This window comes from Aythya ferina, assembly GCF_964211825.1.
Source record: "Aythya ferina genome assembly, chromosome: Z".
Classification (NCBI taxonomy): domain Eukaryota; kingdom Metazoa; phylum Chordata; class Aves; order Anseriformes; family Anatidae; genus Aythya; species Aythya ferina.
In genome coordinates this window covers 51,198,786-51,219,352 of record NC_140299.1, presented here as the reverse complement: position 1 = coordinate 51,219,352, position 20,567 = coordinate 51,198,786, and positions in this window count along the sequence as shown.

The window sequence follows — 20,567 nt, the reverse complement described above, 5'->3', positions numbered from 1 at the left end:
AAATCTGCTGGATGGAAAGTAGTTGTTAGAGATACTTTTCATGCAGGAAATCTCTGAGATAGAAAATGATTTCAGTCTGTTTCTGCTGTAAAACTGAAATTTTCTGTGAGGACAAGGGACAACCCTCTGTTCACTGATTTTAGCTCCAACATGAAAAGTATCAGGGAAAATCCTGTGTATCAAGGATGCCAAAATCTTTGAGCTCTCTAACACAACTAGGTGGTTACAGAATTCAGTTTTTGATTCATGGACAGTTTTTTTTTTTATTATTATTAATTATTATTTATTTATTTGTAGATGAGGCAAGAAAATAAGGTCGACACATATACCTGTAACTCATGTTTAATATAAAAAACTATTGCCTTGTTTTTCAGAGTTGTTTTCTTTCCACAACATCTATGCCAAATGTTGCTTTAGTTGAGTGAATTTTCTGACATATATGCAGAATGTATAATATGTGTGATACACATTTTCAGAAATATGGTTGTGTAAGCATTATTTAAATGCCATTTATGTAATCTGTGCGCAAAACTTCATTGAGTACAATCTTATCTTGCTATTTGATATGTGAAATTTCTTGTGGGTGTCATGAACTGAAATTTTACACCTCAGTGATACCCTGGCAGTCTTACCCTACAAGATAAGCTAAAAATCAAATCACTTTTTTGTCAGATAAGCTTTTTGTGTAATACTAGCTCAGAACTGAGCTTCTAGAATCTGCCATATATGGCTATGTTCTTTTTGCTGCTGCTCATGGTGGTTGTGCTGCAGTTATCCAGCTGAAGAAGGTGGTCTTATTGCCATTTTCAATATACAAACTGGCTGAATTCTCTTTTATTGAAATACTCCTTAAAAATGCATGGCAGTGATGTACTCAGAGCTCTGTTCTGGAATGAAAAATGGCATTCTGGGAAGGAAGGGTGGGACGCAAATGTGGAGATTTTCAAACACACCTGAAAGTTAGTGGAAATTGGGTTTCACAGACCCTTAAGTGCTTTTAAAAATCCCACCCAATTTGCAGTTGCAGTCTCTGGAGGATGTTTGCTTTCCTGTTACCAGGAGCAACATCTTTTATGTACATAGAACAAACTAGTCCAAAAATGTATTTTCAGCAATTACAGCAATTTCTTTTACATCTCATGTTCTTTATGAGCTCAATTCCTTTCACTTCTCTGGCCTGCTAGTGAGCCTGAATCCTTTAAAACTGGGAATCTCTGGTACATTTGTAATGATTTAGTTTTCTTTCAGCACATGAGTATGCAGAGTCCTTCTTTGATTTCATTACCTTCCTGAGCATTTCAAACATGCACAGAGTTTTAAAACCAGGAGGGGCCTTTATAACTGCAGAACAACAGACTGTAAAACTTCTTTCACTTCTGCTCTGTAATTTGTAATTGAATGAGGATGAGCGAATTAAATGCTCATGTCTTTTTGACAGACAGCCCATTCTGATTTGAAAGCACTGGTGGCTGGAGAATTATTTGCAATGGAGGATTCCAGGCTGAGAATAATGACTTTCCCAACAACAGTACTCAGGTTTTTTTTTGTGTGTTTCTGGTATCATTTACACTAACAGTTTCACAGCTTAGGCTATGCCTGGGAAATGGCTGATGGCATTTGCAAATGTCCATATGGCTGGTCAGGACTCTGGAGGGCTGGTTCTGGGGATCTTGTTGCATTTGTTAACATATCAGGTATTTGATGAATGGAGGTACAAACTATATCTTTGCCTGAGCTCCTCTAGGAGAAAGGTTTGTTTGCAGCAAGGCTATGGTATAGCTAAACCATAAAATTGGCTTCAAGGCTCCAAGAGCATAGTTAGAAATACAGTGATCCCCAGTGACATGGTCACTTTTTCTTTTGTGTTAACTCTATTTTTGGGGGCTGAGCTGGAACAAACTGCTTTGACAGGCTGACTTTTCCCCCACAAGCCTTAGGTATGATTAGGTATCATCTTATTCTGTAAGCTTTATGCTTAATCACTTATTATCTCTCTCTTTGTAGCCAGGTTGACCTCTACCTAATGAGGTTATCCATCTGAACAGTGGTGTTCTTGTGTCCTTGATAGAGAACAGGGAAGAGAAGTGATATCTAAAACAACCATCAGCCATAGCTACATCTTCATAATCGTAGCAAAGGATTCGACTTGTGGTTTTGGAAGATGCACAATCCCTACCTATCTGAAGCAGATGGCATCTACTCTGCATGCCTGTACACGGCTTTGATGCAGTCTTCTGGCATGTTTGACAAAGAGAATTCAAGGCAAGAGGAGTACAGTGACTGCTGAAGTTACAGACCAGCTCTGTGGTGTTGCTCTGCTTCTGCAGACTGGAAGTCTACATAAAAGTTTAGTTATTTACTATGGGAGGAAAGCAAGGTTTTGATTTTAGGTCAGTTCTGGCTTGATGGCTTTGAAGGCCTTCTGTTTGGTAAGATAAAGACATGAAAAGCTTAGAAAAAGAAAAAAAAAATATATATATATATATTTAATAGAAGCAAATCTTGATTAAAGGAGATTTCAGTGTTGCTGAGGTACAAAAAAAACTGTGTGGCTGTAGAGACACAACTCATACACCAACAAAACCAAGAGGAATAAAGGAATGGAGAAGAGGAGACACCAAAAACCTCATCCTTGCCTCCTTTAGTAACTAGCCACTTTACTCATTTATTTACTAGAAGCTCTGATGATCAGTCTTTGTGTTAATCTGTGAGAATGTGAAGACCTTTCCAGTCACAACCCTATGTCAAGATAAGAGTGAGTTTCAGTGTTTATACGCCCAGGACATAGATTTGCAGAAGAGATAAAAGAAAGAGGGAGCAGACAGGAGTCAAAGAAATCTGCAGGGTGTGGACAAGAGGATGGCTGAGTGGGAAAGACATCCTTCCATCTTCTTTTGTATGGCCTGTGGCCACTTGCTTTGTTCCTTTGTATTACTGGACAACACTTGGTGGTCTGCCTAAGGGCATTTGGAACTGCTGTTGTCATTCAGTTGAAGGAAAGATCCTTCTGGTCTTCCTCAGAATGTTTGATCACTTGTGCTGTGACTAGGGGTTAAATGATTGTCTGCAGAGCTAGGCTGGCTCCTCACCCAACAGCATGGCCAAATGCACAGTGCCTGTGAGAGTCAAGAGAGGGCTGCATTTTGCACTGAAATGGAGAGTATGCTATGGACACAAGTGAGCCCTTTTACATATAGAAATGTGTGTTAAAGTGTATGGGTGATGAAGAGTAAACAGAAGGTATTGCTTGAACTTTATGCAAAGCTCTATTAAGGAAGCAATCTCCTCAGCTCAGTGGTTTTCTTTAGAGGGAACTTCTAAAGCTCGTCATAAAGGAAGTAAAGGAAGTATGAATTCAAAGAATTTCTCTACACTGACACATTAATATATTTTTGAAGTTGTGTTTTTAATTCATTGGATAAATTAACTTCTTCTTTAAACAATTTCTACTGAAAAAATACTCATAAAACACACATAAAAATCATCTGTTTTTAATTCCCTGTGGAATGCAAATTTTTAAGTGCTTAACGTTTAAAGATTTTATTTTTTTAATTGGTTAATCTGTTGGGCCAACTCAGTCTGATCCAATTTGTACCAAGAACACTGAAACATATAATTTTGGCATGGTCTGATATGAATTTGCCTGAAATATCGTGGTTTTGACTAGGATGCCAAAGCAGCTGCATTAATTTGTGTTAAGGAAGAGTTAGTGGTGAAGAAGAAAGCAATAGGAAATATATGCAAAGATTGGCCTTTCCTGTCTCTCATGTATGCCCACCAAAAACTGAGAATCCCTGCAAACCCTTTAAAAAGGGTACTGACTGGACAAATCATACTAATACTAAATACTGCCACCTTCTTGTTCTCTGTCCTTAATAAAGCACCAGTAAAGGAAGTTCTGAGTTTCCATACCGTTTCCTCTTTAAAATAAAAATAAGCTTGCTAGATGGTTTCAAGGCCTCACAATGCCCAAGACTGATCACCCTATCTGATTCCTTCTTGCCCACAAGCTTCTCTTTTTTATTTATAAAATTTGCTTATTCAATGGCCTTTACACCCATCTTTTCCCTCTCTGTCCCCAGGTTTCCTCTCAGAAAGTCGTGTCCAGGCACTCAATTCGGATGTTGTAAATGGCTGCCAAGCTGCTATTTGCTGCCAGCTGGAGGGTGGATGTGGTGCTGCTACGTGTCCAAGGCATACAGACAGGGGTCTTATTTTTTTCTAGATAAAGACAGGGGTCTTCTTTTTTTTTTCTTGCCTTTTCTAGATGAGAACACAACACATCATCCTTCTAGAGATAACAATGAAAAGAGCTCATTGCAGAAGCAGAGTTTTTTTTTGTTTTGTTTTTGCTTGTTTGTTTGTTTTTTTCCTATCCCAAACAGGATTTCCTATCTCCTGCATGGGGTTTAGGGCATGCAGAGGCTTACTGAGCACCTACGGGATTGTCTTTGTCATTAGTTATTAATGCTAGCATTACCTGGTGATGGCTATCCAGACTTCCTGATAACAAGTGGGAACGTTTTCTACAATTTCCAGTCTAGTAAGGTCTGTTCAGTAGAAAGGCAGTCTGAAAGGGAAAAACAGACTAAATCTTTGCCTCTGCAAGATCGAATGTGGGCAGTGGCACTCCAGTGGCTTTCTTCTTCTAGCATTTCTTTTCCCTCCCTAGTAAAAACACCATGAAAACCATGTGTGTATGACAAAAAGCTCATCCTCATTTGAAGGAGGTAATGCCTGAATCCAGGTGATAAAATACATTAGCATCATGCCTTAGGATGTGATAGGAGTTCCTCCTGCTGCCAGCTGAGGTGAAGGTTGGTTAGGGAGAACAAAGGATATTCTGGCACCTGAAACAAACCAGGGGCTGAGTTGTGGAGATATGGCTTTGATTCACAGTTCTTCCAAGAATTCTCTGTGTGGCCTTAAATCATGTGATCTCTTTGAGCTTCAGCTCTCAGAAAAGCATGGAATTTTCTACTGTTACCTACTGCCTGTGTTGTCTGCTTGGGGTGTAATTGCTTTGTGGCTCAGACCATTTTCAAAGCACACAGTGACATGTAGGCACCTCTTGCCAGAGATCCCATCAAGTGCTGATGCTGGGTAGGGAGCTGGGTATCTAGAGGGTAGGGAGCTTGGTATCCTTCCCTTCCCTTCCCTTCCCTTCCCTTCCCTTCCCTTCCCTTCCCTTCCCTTCCCTTCCCTTCCCTTCCCTTCCCTTCCCTTCCCTTCCCTTCCCTTCCCTTCCCTTCCCTTCCCTTCCCTTCCCTTCCCTTCCCTTCCCTTCCCTTCCCTTCCCTTCCCTTCCCTTCCCTTCCCTTCCCTTCCCTTCCCTTCCCTTCCCTTCCCTTCCCTTCCCTTCCCTTCCCTTCCCTTCCCTTCCCTTCCCTTCCCTTCCCTTCCCTTCCCTTCCCTTCCCTTCCCTTCCCTTCCCTTCCCTTCCCTTCCCTTCCCTTCCCTTCCCTTCCCTTCCCTTCCCTTCCCTTCCCTTCCCTTCCCTTCCCTTCCCTTCCCTTCCCTTCCCTTCCCTTCCCTTCCCTTCCCTTCCCTTCCCTTCCCTTCCCTTCCCTTCCCTTCCCTCTAAATCCTGACTGTGTGAAAAATGCCAGAATTAATGACACAGTTTGACAATCTGCCCACAAGTGGTAAATGTTGGCTGAATGACATCAAATGTGTGTTTGTTTTCAGCTTTTTATTTAAACATAGTTTATCTTAATTCCCAGCATGAAGATTCGTAACCTGCCAGACTAACCACTTCTTTGTTAAGACTTGCTTCAATGTGAGAAGTTCTGTAAAATTAAATTACCTTAGTTCTACCTTGTGATTAGAAAGATTCAGGAATGGATTAGATGGCTAATTAGGAAATAAATGACCCTCTTTGTAACTACATTATATTTCCTTTAATTTTTACACTGTACAAACTCCAGCCTTAAAACAGACTTATTTCTGATTCACCATCAAAGTATAAGAGAGAAAACACAGGTCCAAAATGTTCCAGAGGAAATTTCACCTTATCAGTTCAATTCGATACCTTCATTTCATGTAGTAAAGCATTTTCCTGACTGTAATTCACACATCCTTGAAAGTATTGTTGCTGTCCTCAGATGATCCTTTCAAAGGAGGAAAAATAATGTATGACAGGGCTGCTGGAGAGTTGTGGTCCCCAAGTAAAATTTCTTGACATTCACTGTCCTACTTGGATGGTATATGTATCCTTATTTCTGGGATACAAACACAGCTTCGCTGAAAGGATTTGCTCCCTTCAGCACCTCAATAATCTACAACTTCAGGCTAATGTATTTGGGAATGGAAAATGGTAAGCTTCATGCAGTCTTCCACATGGAATTCTTCAGCACTACCACTCCCATTGCCTGAAGCAATCAAATGCTAGTCTACAGACCTCAGGTCCTAGAAATGGTTGAGAAACAGATCCAACTTGGTCACAGCAGGGCAACAAATGAAACATGTATCTGCTGTCCTCATATGGGAGACCCTTAGTGAAAATGTGAAGACCTGCTTGTACTGTTAGGGAAAATAGAACCTGTGACTGACTTTATACACCAAGAAATGAAAGGCCATGGTTCACGGCAAGGATTTAAAGATGAGTCATGAAACATAGCTTGATGATGTTTGCTCTAAAGGCTTTGAAATGTTTAACACCACACAGGATTGCATCAATACTGGTATGGTTTAGACTGTAGGCTCTTTATTCATGGAATAATTTGTTTGTGTGATGTCAGAAACCCTTACCACATAATCATAATCCTACACTTTGCTTCCACTCTTGGTCTTTAAGATTTAAGGGCTTTAAGTTTTAAGGTTTTTATTGTTATCTATTCCTTCATAAATGAAGGAATGAAATGAAATGGACAGTGGTCTATACACCATTAAGATGAAACTGTTTGATCAAGCTGTTTTCATCTCATCTCAAGTTTTCATCTCATCTTGTCCTTGACTCAGGACTCATTTTTGATCTGTGTGCCCAGGTTCAGGTCAAGACAGGAGTACTGTAAAATGAACAGTGGCATTTCAGCACTGTTAAAGAGAGTGGATTAAAGATATTGGGAAAACATGTTAACAACAGTAGGATTATCACTAATAATTTAGAACAGGTAGTGACATTTGCCAGCACAGCAAGTATAACTTTAATATGCATTTTGGTAAATCTGTTTCACCAGAGAGTAACATGAGAATTTCTAAGCTAAGATCGCATCCTTATTTGACTGTGACTCTAATAATATACTGTGCTAAGGGCCAGTACTTGTTTTTAAATAGCTTTAATGACTTTCCTTAAATGTCACTGAATCCAGAAGATTTTGGCACCAGTTCTGCTTAGGAGGCAGTGAAATTCTGCCTAACTCTTCTCTTGTAAATGACATTGAAAAGTCTTACTTTTGGTTACCTAGAGGAACAGTAGTGGAGATACAGAGAAATTAGTTGGCTCTGATGGCACCCAATAGTAGTATTAAGTTACATTCCAGTCTCCAAAATTTTAGATCCAAAACGATACTTCACCATAAGGAATCTGAAGGAAACTATAGTCACGATGTGGTTCTAAAGTCCTTAGGTACTTAAGGATCAAATTTTGCCACTTAAGTATCCAATTTTAATCTCAAAGCTTATCTTCACTGTAGTAAAACATATAACATATGTGCTTTCTTGGAGAGAAAACATGCTGAAGATGTTTTCCAGCAGAGTACATTCACCAAAGTCAAGTTTAACTCAGCTTTGGGTCTGTAATTTCTCCTTCTTTAAGAACTGCCTTTTTTGGAAGTCAGTACAAGATTTTACATATTTAATCTTGTCTTGCATGGGAGCTTGTAATGTTTCTACTAAACTATAAGTTGGAGCAACAGGTTAGGGTGAGCTGAGGACTACATGACAGGTTCTTGAGCCTGGAATGTTTTTTTTTTTTTTTTTTCCTTCCAGGTTGCTGTAGGAATGTACAGTAGGCTTCTTAGCATAAAGATGTAGCTGCAGTTAGTAGGATGTCAATCAGGTTAGTGGAGCAGATAAACAAGAATAAAGAAGTGGTATGTGGGAACTCTGGAAATTCATCAGCCTTCTGATGTATAATGCCAAATAAAAGTTGCAATTAATATTGGACTCATGAGTGTGCAACATTTGTATTCTCTCTTGAGACAGAGACATCCTTAGAAATGCTGCCATTTGATTAAGGATGGCTTCTTAGATCAATCTCCTCACAAAACACCATGTGCTACCATGATGTCCTAAGGTCTGCGAGTAGCTGGAACCTAGCAGTAGCTCATATTGTTTAAACAGCACTTCTGCAAGACAATACAAAATAAAACAAACTAATGCAATGGAGTAAAAGCATGCTGTAGCCGTGAGCTGCCTGTGAAATAGCTGATGGAATAAGCCATGGCTGCATGCATCTAACCTGAATAGGGGACTGGATACAGTCTGCAAGGAAGAGATTTGAGGTATTTGCATAGCGAGCTGGTTTCACTCTAAGAACCAGCCCACATCTGACAGAACTGGAGAAATGCAACATAAGGAATGGAAAATGTTATAAAATTGGTGTGGACACTAAAATACTGCCTACGTAGAGAGTTGTATCAGTATTGCTTTATCTATTCCAGTAGAGAAACAAGACATCCCCCACATAATCACTGAAGCTGGAGTAATTAAATAAGGGGGAGAAAATATTGTATACATAACCTGCAGGCATTTTTATTTTAATATGGAGGTGTAGAGCAAGTTCATATTGGGAGAAAAGGCAATTTATGCCCACACAAGGCTTTTTTATTACTCTAGAATGAAGCAAGAAAGGTCTATAATTGCAAGGCAGAAATGGACTTGTAATACACCAGCCTAGGGCAAATTTTCCCTCAGAAGGGTTTTCTGGTAGTAGGAGAGGGACAGGACTCTAAGCAGGAAGTCCTTCTTTTCACACTAACTGAATAGCATCTTCTGCCTGTATTGTATGCATCTGATTTTTATTTTGGGAATTAAACAATGGCAGCAGAAAACCTTGCAAGAACTCTTGGCAACAAAAGCAAAGCTATTTAATCTGTTAGTATGTCTGAATACTCACTAAGAGTTTTGCTGATGAAGGAGCACTGAGAAGGGGTGCTCTCAGTTGTGCTCAACAAGATTCAGGGGAAAAATACTTGCAAGCCTGGTTAAGAGGTCTCTTGAATTCTCATTACACCCCTTTTAAGCAACCTGGTGGATCCGTGTGTCAGATTCTCTTCATCAGAGTGGATGTGATGTGGATGGTTCAGCCATAGCCTCAAGTAGGTGCTCTGGTGTTTCTCCTCCAGGCATAAATTGCTATGCAATGTTCAAGATTTTGCATTTACCTGCCTCAGCCATGACACATTTTCCTTGTGATTGGTTACAATTTTGTTAAAAGGCTCCATGTGACACAAAGGGTACCTGGAAACCAAAACTGCCATCCTTGAAAAGAGTGTGATGACAAGTTCACAAAGAGTCTGTCTGGAAGAGCAGCTGTGATTTCCATAGGTCACACCAAACCTCTGAGCTGGAGCACAGGCTGATATAGTTTACATCCAGTCTCAGACAAAAAAGAAAAAAAGAGAAGGGCAGAGGCATGTGAAATTGAATGAGAACAGAGTGGAAAATCTCTCCAAGATAGTCTGAGCTTCAAAAAAATGAAATGAAAATCGAAAAGCTTTCCAGCCAGGTTAGTTTGCATGCTGGCTGAAAAGATTTGGTTCTGTTCTTGACCTTCCCTTGAAAATCACCTCCCGCAGTTATCACAATAATTTTTTTTTTTTTTTTTTTTTTTTTTTTTTTGGCATTTTGCACCCCTTTTGATTGTTATGGATGCTTCTTAAATGAGTCAGAAGGACCATGTTCCACCCAAGTGAGGCTGAGAGATTTTAGTGTTGACATCAGACTATTTAAAATCCTCTAGCTTTTGTCATCAATAACAATTAAATGGAAGAAGAGAAGAGAAAATAAAATAAAAAAATAGGAGAGAAGAGAAAAGAGAAGAGAAGAGAAGAGAAGAGAAGAGAAGAGAAGAGAAGAGAAGAGAAGAGAAGAGAAGAGAAGAGAAGAGAAGAGAAGAGAAGAGAAGAGAAGAGAAGAGAAGAGAAGAGAAGAGAAGAGAAGAGAAGAGAAGAGAAGAGAAGAGAGAAGAATGAAAAATACTGCTAAAATTGAGTTGCTAAGCTTGCATTAGTGATTCTTAGTTCATTTAGAGACAAGGTTAAAATATCATACACAAAGAAAGTAGAATTTTTAGCATAGAAAAAGACAAATTTTCTTTTTTTTTTCATTTTCTTTCTGGAAAAGGATTCTCATTTACAGAGGAAGTTTTGAACTGGACATCTCAGAATTTTTGAGACACTATTGCAGTGTTGAAAGTACAATTATGTTCACTTCATATAAAGAATGTCACATTATTTATTTATTTATTTATTTATTTATTTATTCTGTGCAGTGTCCATACTGGTTAGAGCTGGGATTTATAGCTAAGTAGCTCTAAACGTACCTAGCACAATTTATTCCCAGCTGGCTTTCTAACCTAATCTCAGGCCAACTGGAAACATTAAGCATAACCAAAGTGTAGGCATCTTCTCTCACATTTTATTAGTTGTTGGGTTAAATCATCTGTGGATAAAGTTTTAAGTACTTCTGTTAACATCAAACTGCAGCATCAGTTTACAGCTGACTTTGAGTATTATATAGAATATTTACAGACAGGCCCAGATATGTCCATACATATTATTGTTGTTACCCTGTTGTGATTTAACCTGGCAGACAGCTAAGCACCACACAACCATTCACTCCCTCCAACCCCCTCTGTCCCCCCCAGTGTGATAGGGAAGAGAAACAGAAAAAAAATATGAAGAAAAAAAAAAAAGAAAAAGAAAAAGAAAAACTTGTGGATTCAGATAAAGACAGTTTAATAAAATACAAAATGAAGGAAAAAAAATTAAAATAACAGTAACATCAACTACAATAATAGAATATACAAAATACACAATGCACAATGCAATTGCTCACCACCCACTGACCAATGCTCAGACAGTCCCAGAGCAACAGCATCCCAATTTTATTGTTCAACATGGCTCCATGTGGTATGGGATATCGCTTTGGGCAGCCTGATCCAGCTATCCCAGCTATGTGTCTTCCTGTGTTTAGGTGCTCCTGGTGCACCCCCAGCCTCCACGCTGGCATGTGAGAAGCTGAAAAGTCCTTGGCTCAGTAAGCACTGCGCTGCAACAACTGAAACATCAGTGTGCTATCAGCATTATTCTCATCGTAAATCTAGAATACAGCATCATACCAGCTACTAGGAAAAAAATAACTCTATCACAGCTAAAACCAGGACACCAGCAGCTGTTGGAGCCATTATGCAGTCAGCGTAATGAAATTGCCAACAAAATAACAGCAACAGCCGTTTTCTTTTATTTCAGAACAGTGTCTATGAAGCTAATCCTCAGATGCAATAGCATGCTAAATATTTTTAAAGGAAATTGATAGAAGTAATACACTTTAATTCAATGCTCTTATCAAATAAATTAGAGCTTTAGAGGCACCTTGAAAATCATGGTTTGACAAATAACAACTTTTAGTGGGATGTCAGATCTTCAGCTGCTGCATATCAGAAACATGTTATGTCTTTCAGCACAGTTGTGTTCCTTATCATTCTTTTCACATATGCATCAAAATCTTCCAGAAGTAAAGCTCTGGTCTCAGAAACATGTACTTCTTTTCAGTAGCTTCTGCTTAACCTTAAACACTTCTCAAGTGTTGTCTTGTTTAGGAATGCTTTTCTTCCTTAAATGAAGTTGCATTTTGTAAGCAGAAATTTAAGCTGCATTTTGCAAGAAGGATTTTGATGGTAATACATTTCTGCAGAATCAAATAGCACAAGCTTAAAAAAAATCTGGAGATGTCAAACAGATATAACTGATATTTGATGTATTTGGAGCAAAGATGTATCTTTCGCCTCTGAAATTCAATTGAATTCTAACTCAATGCTACCTTGTTTTCAGGAAAGATTTCTTGGCAGGACATCTGATGTATCCATCATAGGTGATAAGAACAAATCTTTTGAACATCAGCACACCTGCACTGCTCTCAGCTCTGCTGCTTAGCAGAGTTGTGCTAACAAAGACATTCAAAGACAAAAAACATTCCCAGAATGAACTGTATGTGTGAAATGCCAAAATAAATTTAGAAGGAAAACAAAACAGAACAAAACAAAACAACAACAGCAACAAAACACAACATAAATGAATATGGATAGAAGATTAGAAGACAACACTTTACCTAATTAAGTTACAAGATAGAAAAGACATCTGAAAAATGCAAAATCAGTTAAAAAGCTTTTGCAAAAAGGGGAAATGAAAGAGCTTTTTTTATTATTTGATTTTTATTTTGTCTCCCTCTTTTCTTTCCTCTCAAAGGCAGCACTGGTTACTGAGATGCTCGGGAAAGTTCCAAATTTGGGGCAGTTAATTAATTTCAGCAGAGTAACAATAACAGTGAAGCAGATGGAACAGACATCAACAGGGAGCTGGAAGAGTGACAGTGCCCCTCCCCATCTCTGGATCAGGCAGAGATATTTCCATGGATTGCTTTTTCCAATAATAAGAATATTTTGCACTTCTGTGGGCCTTCTATCAGAGATCTGCCCAGAGTTTGTGAATTTCCATATTTGCCTTTGTGATTTAGTTTGGGGATTTGCAGGTGGAGAAGAAATGAGGTGAGACTAACTTTAGGATGAGGGGGGCTAATTCCTCCAATCTTTGTCTATTTAATGTCCCTCCCCTCCTCAAAACCCTGACTTACCTGTAAACAAAATTGTCAAAACTCTTTATCATAATATAACCAAGAAGTGCGAACTGGTGTCCTTGGCTTTGCAGGGAAGTGAAGGGAAGGGAGGGCCAAATGAAAACCTACATAAGGGACTTCCTCGCCAATCAGAGCAGCCTTCTGGGTGCACAGGAGTGTTGGGGAAAGGCTGAAGCAGATCTTTCAAGACACTTTCTCATCTCCTGGTGGTTTAGGCTAGTTATAAGGGAGCAGTATCCCTGCAGAGTCCTAGTTCCATTGCCTGGGTATGGCCAAAAGGCAAGTACTGTGCTCCGGCAGGGAGCTTGCAGTCAAAAGGAAACCTCCCATACCCCATCCCCTCTACTGATATTAAGAAGATCAATAATAGGAGCTGCTCAGCTGGCCTTCACAGACTTTAAACAAGCCTGTGGATCTGAACTAGCTACTTCTATAGCAAAAATGTTAATTTTCCCCAGTGCCATATTTCCTTGAAAAATGACCACAAAAGAGTTAAGTTCCAATAATATATGGCTCTGGAAATCAAGGACAATTTCCACATGTCTGGGGAAAGGGAAAGGAGCTTATGGATTAGCCTGCAAGGCAGAGCAGCAGGCTATTACAGCACTTAAAATAAATCATTCTGTATAATTGCTACCATGCATCAGTTTGCTGAGATTAAAGATGAGAGATATTGACAGTATGTTTGGAATAGAAGTCAGAGTGTCCAATAATGCATAGTATTGTATACTGTTGTTGATGCCAAGTCCCTGCAAGTGAGGCAAAAATTATGCTTTGCACTTTTGTTTTAACATTTTGCTCTGGTTTTGGCTCTTTTCCTGATGGATGGTTCCATTGTCACATAACCAGTCTTGCCATTTTTTAGTCCCCTTTCTCTGCTAGAATGGGTAATGATTATTTCTAATCTGAACTCTCTGAAAGCAGTGATCTCTGCTGCCTTTGATGGGTTTTGAAGCAGGCTGACCAAAATGACCAGAATGTTATTTGTAAGTATATACTATCAAGGCTGTGTGTATCTGAGGCTAAAGTCAGGTCCAAAGTTTGTAGGTTCTCTAGGGAAAGTTTTAGTTTTTTATGTTCAGTACAAATAAGTTTTTGTGGGTAGAGATGGGAGAAACTAGTGCAGTTTTGTGTTTTACTGAATCTTATGAGCCTCTTAAAAACAGAAAGTCCCAAACAAACAAATCTTTTTTTTTTTTTTTTTTTTTTTTTTTTTTTTTGTCATGGAAAATTACTATTCAGATGAATGCAGTAAAAAAAAAAATCTTTTCTTTTCTTTTTCTTTCTTTTTTTTTTTTTTTTTTTTTTTTTTTTTTTTTTTTTCTGTCTTCTCTCATTTAAGAGAAACCCGAAATATAGTTATAATGGTTGAAGGTAGTAACTTGCTTTCAAACATTAAGTCATGCTCCATTTGCTTTTTCAAAAAAAAGTTTTTGATCCTTTTGTATGGACTTTTTTTCTCAGAACTGATTTCTCAGCATTTTTTTCCCTTTTTCTTTTTCCTTTTTTTTCTTTCTTTTCTTTTTTTTTTCTTTTTTTCTTTTCCTTCTTTTCCTCCTTTTCCTCCTTTTCCTCCTTTTCCTCCTTTTCCTCCTTTTCCTCCTTTTCCTCCTTTTCCTCCTTTTCCTTTTCCTTTTCCTTTTCCTTTTCCTTTTCCTTTTCCTTTTCCTTTTCCTTTTCCTTTTCCTTTTCCTTTTCCTTTTCCTTTTCCTTTTCCTTTTCCTTTTCCTTTTCCTAGTATTCAAGACAAACCAATAGGTTTTGTTTTGTGGAGAACAGCTCTGGAGTCTATTTCCAGCTCCTGCCATTGAGTCACTGTATGTCCCTGGGATGATTTTTAGTCTCTGTATACAGTCCTTCACTTCCTCAAACACTCACTGGGCTGTCAGTGTAAACTGTGTGCTGTGAACTCTCCAGTAAATAGTCCATCACCTAATCTGTGGATACAGACAGCCATGCACTGCAGGGCTTTGATCTGAATCTAGCTCCCCAGGGTGAGAGTAATATCAGTAGTACATAGCAACACTTTTTTATCTGCTCATGTACACTTTGTGAAAGACAAAATGTCAAAATACAGGTATTTTGAAACTCTTCATTAATCAAGATACTCTAGAGAAATTTCATACCAAAACCTATTATGTTAAACTCTGTATCCTACAAACAAGTTACTGACTTCTAAGGGTCTGCAAAGTTGGGAATATTTGTACACATAGACACTGGATTTTTTTTACAACTGTCTAATCTTATGACTAGTTTTTAAAACACAGGAGCAAAGTGCGTGGTGTTACACACACTGTATTCTTGCTGGGAAATCAGATTCCCATTTCATAGAAAACTGCTAGAGCAAGCTGCTCTTCTTTCTTGCTTTTATGATTACAGAATGAAAACAAACAAACAAACAAAATAACAACATAATTCTGCATGGGCTGTGCTTCATATACCCTTTCAATTTGAATACTGCAGCTTCTTTCACTTGTTCCTGCTCTGTTTCTGACTGATAGAAATGATATGACATAATTTGGGTGGAGTGAGCTGGGAACCTTTCCCAGAGGAGCTGAAGAGAGTTCCCAGACAAGCGAGGTTACCCCAAGCTGACATGCCCTCAGCAGAAACACTCTCCTCCATGCATTTTCATTTGTGGCTTACAAATCTCCAGGGCAGCGAGGGCTTGCTCAGCAGGTGCAATCACTCACTGGCTTCCCAGCCAGGCAGGCATGCTTCCTGGAGCATGGCTGGAAAATTCTGCCACTCGGAAGCTACACTTACATTTACACTTACACTTACATGTGCAGAATTTCTTTCCTTCTTGTGTGTTTTTAGTGGATCATTTTCAGCAGCCTATTTATGTAGCACTGCTTCTTAGGCATGAGTTGTTTCCTTAAACCCAGAATAATCAAGAACAAAATGCTTCCAGTATTTCTTGCACGGCTTTGGAAGGGAGTTCTTCATGAACAATTTAAATAAGGTAAAGTTTTTATTGACTCTCTCCTCATTCAGGAGAGGAGAGAGTCTCCTCTCTCATTGAGGAGGCTCAGGGGTGACCTTATTGCTTTCTACAGATACCTTAAAGGAGGCTGTAGTGAGGTGGGGATTGGCCTGTTCTCCCACGTGCCTGGTGACAGGACGAGGGGGAATGGGCTAAAGTTGCGCCAGGGGAGTTTTAGGTTAGATGTTAGGAAGAACTTCTTTACCGAAAGGGTTGTTAGACACTGGAACAGGCTGCCCAGGGAGGTGGTGGAGTCACCATCCCTGGAAGTCTTTAAAAGACAATTAGATGTAGAGCTTAGGGATATGGTTTAGTGGGGATTGTTAGCGTTATGTCAGAGGTTGGACTCAATGATCTTGAGGTCTCTTCCAACCTAGAAATTCTGTGATTCTGTGATTCTGTGATTCCCCATTGTTTACTTCATTTAGCACTTGCTTGGCTGTTTCTACCCCTGCTTGTTTCTACCACTGCTGACTTCGTTCCTATTTCTTGTTCTTACTTCCACTGAAATGGAAATGGAGAGGGAAAGATTTAGAAAAGATGGATGGGGGAGGGGGGGAAGGGGAAGAAGGTTAACAGATGAAATGAAGATGTGGTTTTTGTTTTGTTTTATATTAATAAGTTTTGCAGTTTCCTTGAGCACTTGAAGGACTTCCTCCTATTAATCTGTTTAGTGAAAACTGCTGATAAAAAGAATAATAATTTAAAATGTGGTTAATGTGGCCTCAGGCCTTTCAGAATGCATAGTTTGTACTTCCTTGCTCCTCAGGCTCTGCTGTGGGTACTTACTGAGGAAGGTGTGGTACACCCACAAATGCCACGATCAAGATCTTACTGAACTTTGCTCCCTTTGACTTTGACATCACATAAAGACACCTTTGAGATGAGGTTTCACAAAGCCCAGACTGAAATTAGCAAAATACATGTACATTCATCCTGCTAAGGAATGACATCTTCCCTTTTGGTTAAAGACAGAGTCACACTGGGGAATGATTACTGAACTTAATTTGGAAACAAAACTTCAATGGGATTGATTGTTGCTGGCAATGCCATCCTTGCACATATAGTGGAATTGTTTTTCAGAAACCAGGCATAGCCTCCCTGACTATTGGTAATTCTTCACTGCACTTCATCTTGTCTTGCATTACGCATCGCTAAGATAGAAGTCTGGTTTTGGGCTAAATTCCATGTCCTTCTTTTTCAGTGAAGGGAAGTAGGTGCTTCAGAAGCCATCAGATGACATGCAAAAGAAATCATTCCCCAACATTCCCTGCTTGGGCACACATGGATGTCCCCAGTCCAGGTGGGCATTTCATCATCTGAAGTCTTATGGAAATGCTTGAAAGTCCTAAGATCTGTCCTAATGGGTGATGGGTTATCTACAAAGCGTTAGGGAAATGACTGGGAGATAGAAAGAGACCAAAATTCCTTATGTTAAGATAAAAATAATAGCATTCCAGGAACTGTGCAGGATCTCATGTAGCATGGAAATAAATTTATGAGATATCTCCAGATAAAAAGAGGATTTGTCTTGAAATATTATAGCCATTTGGACAGATGGTGCATGTGATTGTAAGAATAGCATTTTCCTTAGTTTACAGCTGGGAAGATGATGATCAGCAAGGGTTACCACAGATTAAACTCAATAGGAAAATGGCAAGTGGTCTTACTTAAGCCAAAGGTGAGGATGATGTTCAATATGGTCTACAAATTAGCATAGTCCTACAGAAATTCTGTGGCAGCTGAGAACTGAAATTTGCCACATAGTTTGGATGTCTCCCACTTCCTACCTACAAAGCCACAGCTTGCTTGCTTTTACTCTTTTTTTTTTTTTTTTTTAATTATCTGTAAAAATTACTTTTTTTTTTTTCTTCTAATTAATTGTCTATAGTGCTACAACATAGACATTATACAGACAACATTATATAGACAACATAGAAATTGTGATGGCATGCATCTATAAAAGTAATTGTTCCTAGAGATAGCTTCCTAGGGATAGCTTTGTCAGTTCTTGCTTGCTTTGGTAGTTAATCCACAAATTTACTGTAAAGTAAGATTTAAATATCACCTCCGGGAGATGTTGCTGTACGAGAATAAATACTTTAGAAACAGCAGGGAAACATTTATCAAGCATGCTACATAGTTGATAAGAATGTGTTCTACTTTGGGAAGATGCATAAAACTCTCTTTGAGAAACAATAAAGGGAGGAGAAGGAAAAACTCCAGAAGACAGTGGTCACTAGCAGGATGACTAAGTAGGTTTTCAAAAGTTTGCCACATGCTTTTTGTAAAACCATAAAAAATGACTTTGTGGTAAGGTTGGCTTGAAATCTAGTCAAAAAATAAAAGTGGCCACTCTTTTAAGGCTCTGTGTAACTCCAGCAGCTGCAGACAAACTTAAACTCAGACAGCAGAGAAGGGAAAAAAAATGTCCAATTCTTATCCAGACTTTCTATATTTGGTTGAAGTTTTCCAACAAGGGACTTGGCAGTCGATGTGTGTTCCACAAGCTTCCTGAGAGAGGCTATGGGGAGGGAAGAAGCTAGTTACGCTATGCCAGCTGCAATGAACATGAGAAAATACCATTAAGGCTTTCACGTATACAGATAATCTTCAGAGACAATCCTGAATGAAGACATGGCCATAAAGACAAGCTAGCCTAGCTAAAGCTAGGGGGAGGGGGAAGGGGGGGCAAACATGTTATGTTACTATTTGGAAGGACTTCGGCTGCTGCTGTCATTTATTTGCAAATGATTCCTTTGGGTCTTGAGTATTCCGAGCTGCAGTTTTCCACCTCAGTCCTCTTCCAGACTTCTTAGATGGACTGGTTTTCTACAGTGTGGAAGATATAAGATGTTATTCCAAGAGCACGTAGGCTTGGGTGCCAACTGAGATCTAGCTATGCCCAGACCACGATCAAGCACAGGAGGTGGTCTGGACCTGGGCCTATCAGGGTTTGGCCTGTTGTATGCAGAAAGATGATTCAGCACAGGGTGAACAATGACCTCCTACTCTAGCCTCTAACTCCTCGATCCTTCTGCTGTGCTTATGCCTGCCTGAAAAAGTTATATGCCATGTGTGCCTGTGTAGTATCTGAACGCTTGGCTGCTAGTCTTAAGGAAGACCCACAGGTCAGTGTGGTGGGGCAGACCACAAAGGACTTGGATGGAGCTCACTCAGCAGGTCAGTCTGGAGGAAAAGCTGTGCCTGCTAAACTGGTGGAGGTTATTTCTCTTCTCCATAAGCACCCTTGCAAAACTCAGTGCCTACTGTGCCAGAGGGAGAGAATGCACCTTTGCATATGGCATCAGGTTTGTCACCTGCGTTTCACAGCAAATGATGCTTTGTTTTATTCTGTCATGCCAGTACTGTTTTTGTCACACACACACATCAAAGCACATTCTGTGTGACAAAACTGGTCCGTGTAGCATGCCACATTATTGGAGTGTACACTCATTCTATAGTGGGGGGTATGATACACCCACACAAAAATATTCAGATTGAGTAAGCTTGAACTGTGTGTTTCTTGAGTTGTTTTAATTTCCAAACATTCTTGGGCTTTAAAAATTCTAACCAGTTTTCTACTGAAGTCAGTAACAAAATTGCCATTGACCTCAATGAGAGTGAAGTCTGTCCAAGAGCACAACAGTCTGTAAGAATAATTTTACGCCAGACTTTACAGGAAGATTAAGCTGTATTGAGAGACAATTTCTGTTACAGACACAAATCATATCAAGAAGAGTTCATATTGAAAGAGTAAGAACATTACATTGCCCCATGAAAACATCACATGTAATGCATTTGAGCAAACTCTTTTGTACTTATGGGGGGCTCCCTTCTGAAAGGGACAGAGGGACCGATATGCCGACCGGACCCAACCCGCAGAGAAGTCTGTTGCCTCCCTGGGGCTTGTGTGAGAGACTTTGCCAAGAAAGTCAAGCGCCTGGTACGGCCCACTGACTATTACCTGCTACTGGTCTTTCAGGCTGGTAGCAATGAAGTAGCAATGAGAAGTCCGAAGGCGATCAAAAGAGACTTTAGGGATTTGGGGCGACTACTTAGAGGATCAGGGGCGCAGGTTGTGTTTGCCTCTGTCCTTCCGATAGGGGGGATCGAAGCTGAAAGGCGTGCTGTTCACATAAACTCGTGGCTTTGAGACTGGTGTGACCGGCAGAACTTTGGGTTCTTTGATCACGGGAAGGTCTATGCTACACCGGGCCTGATGGCACCAGATGGGATGCGCCTCTCTCGGAGAGGGGTAAGGATCTTTGGTCAGGAGTTGGCAGGGCTGATAGATAGGGCTTTAAACTAGAGTCGAAGGGGGAAGGGGCTAAAACCAGGCACGCCGGTGAAGACCTAAGGGATGGTATGCTAGAATCAGAGGGGCTGTGTGCCAGTGAGGTCCTTCGGTCAGATCCACAAGGTGCTGAGTGTAAGGAGACGCACCTGAAGTGCTTCTACACGAACGCACGCAGTATGAGGAATAAAATGGATGAGCTAGAAGTCCTGGCCCAGTCCCGCAACTACGACATCATCGGCATAAGCGAAACCTGGTGGGATGAGTCCTGTGACTGGGGTGTTGCAATAGATGGTTACAGGCTCTTCAGGAGGGACAGGCAGGGTAGGCAAGGTGGTGGGGTGGCGATGTATGTGAAGCAGGGGCTGGACTGTGTGGAACTTCAGATCAGCAATGGCAAAGTTGAGAGCCTCTGGATAAGGATCAAGGGACGAACGAATAAAGGGGATGTCGTTGTGGGAGTCTATTACAGACCGCCTGGCCAGG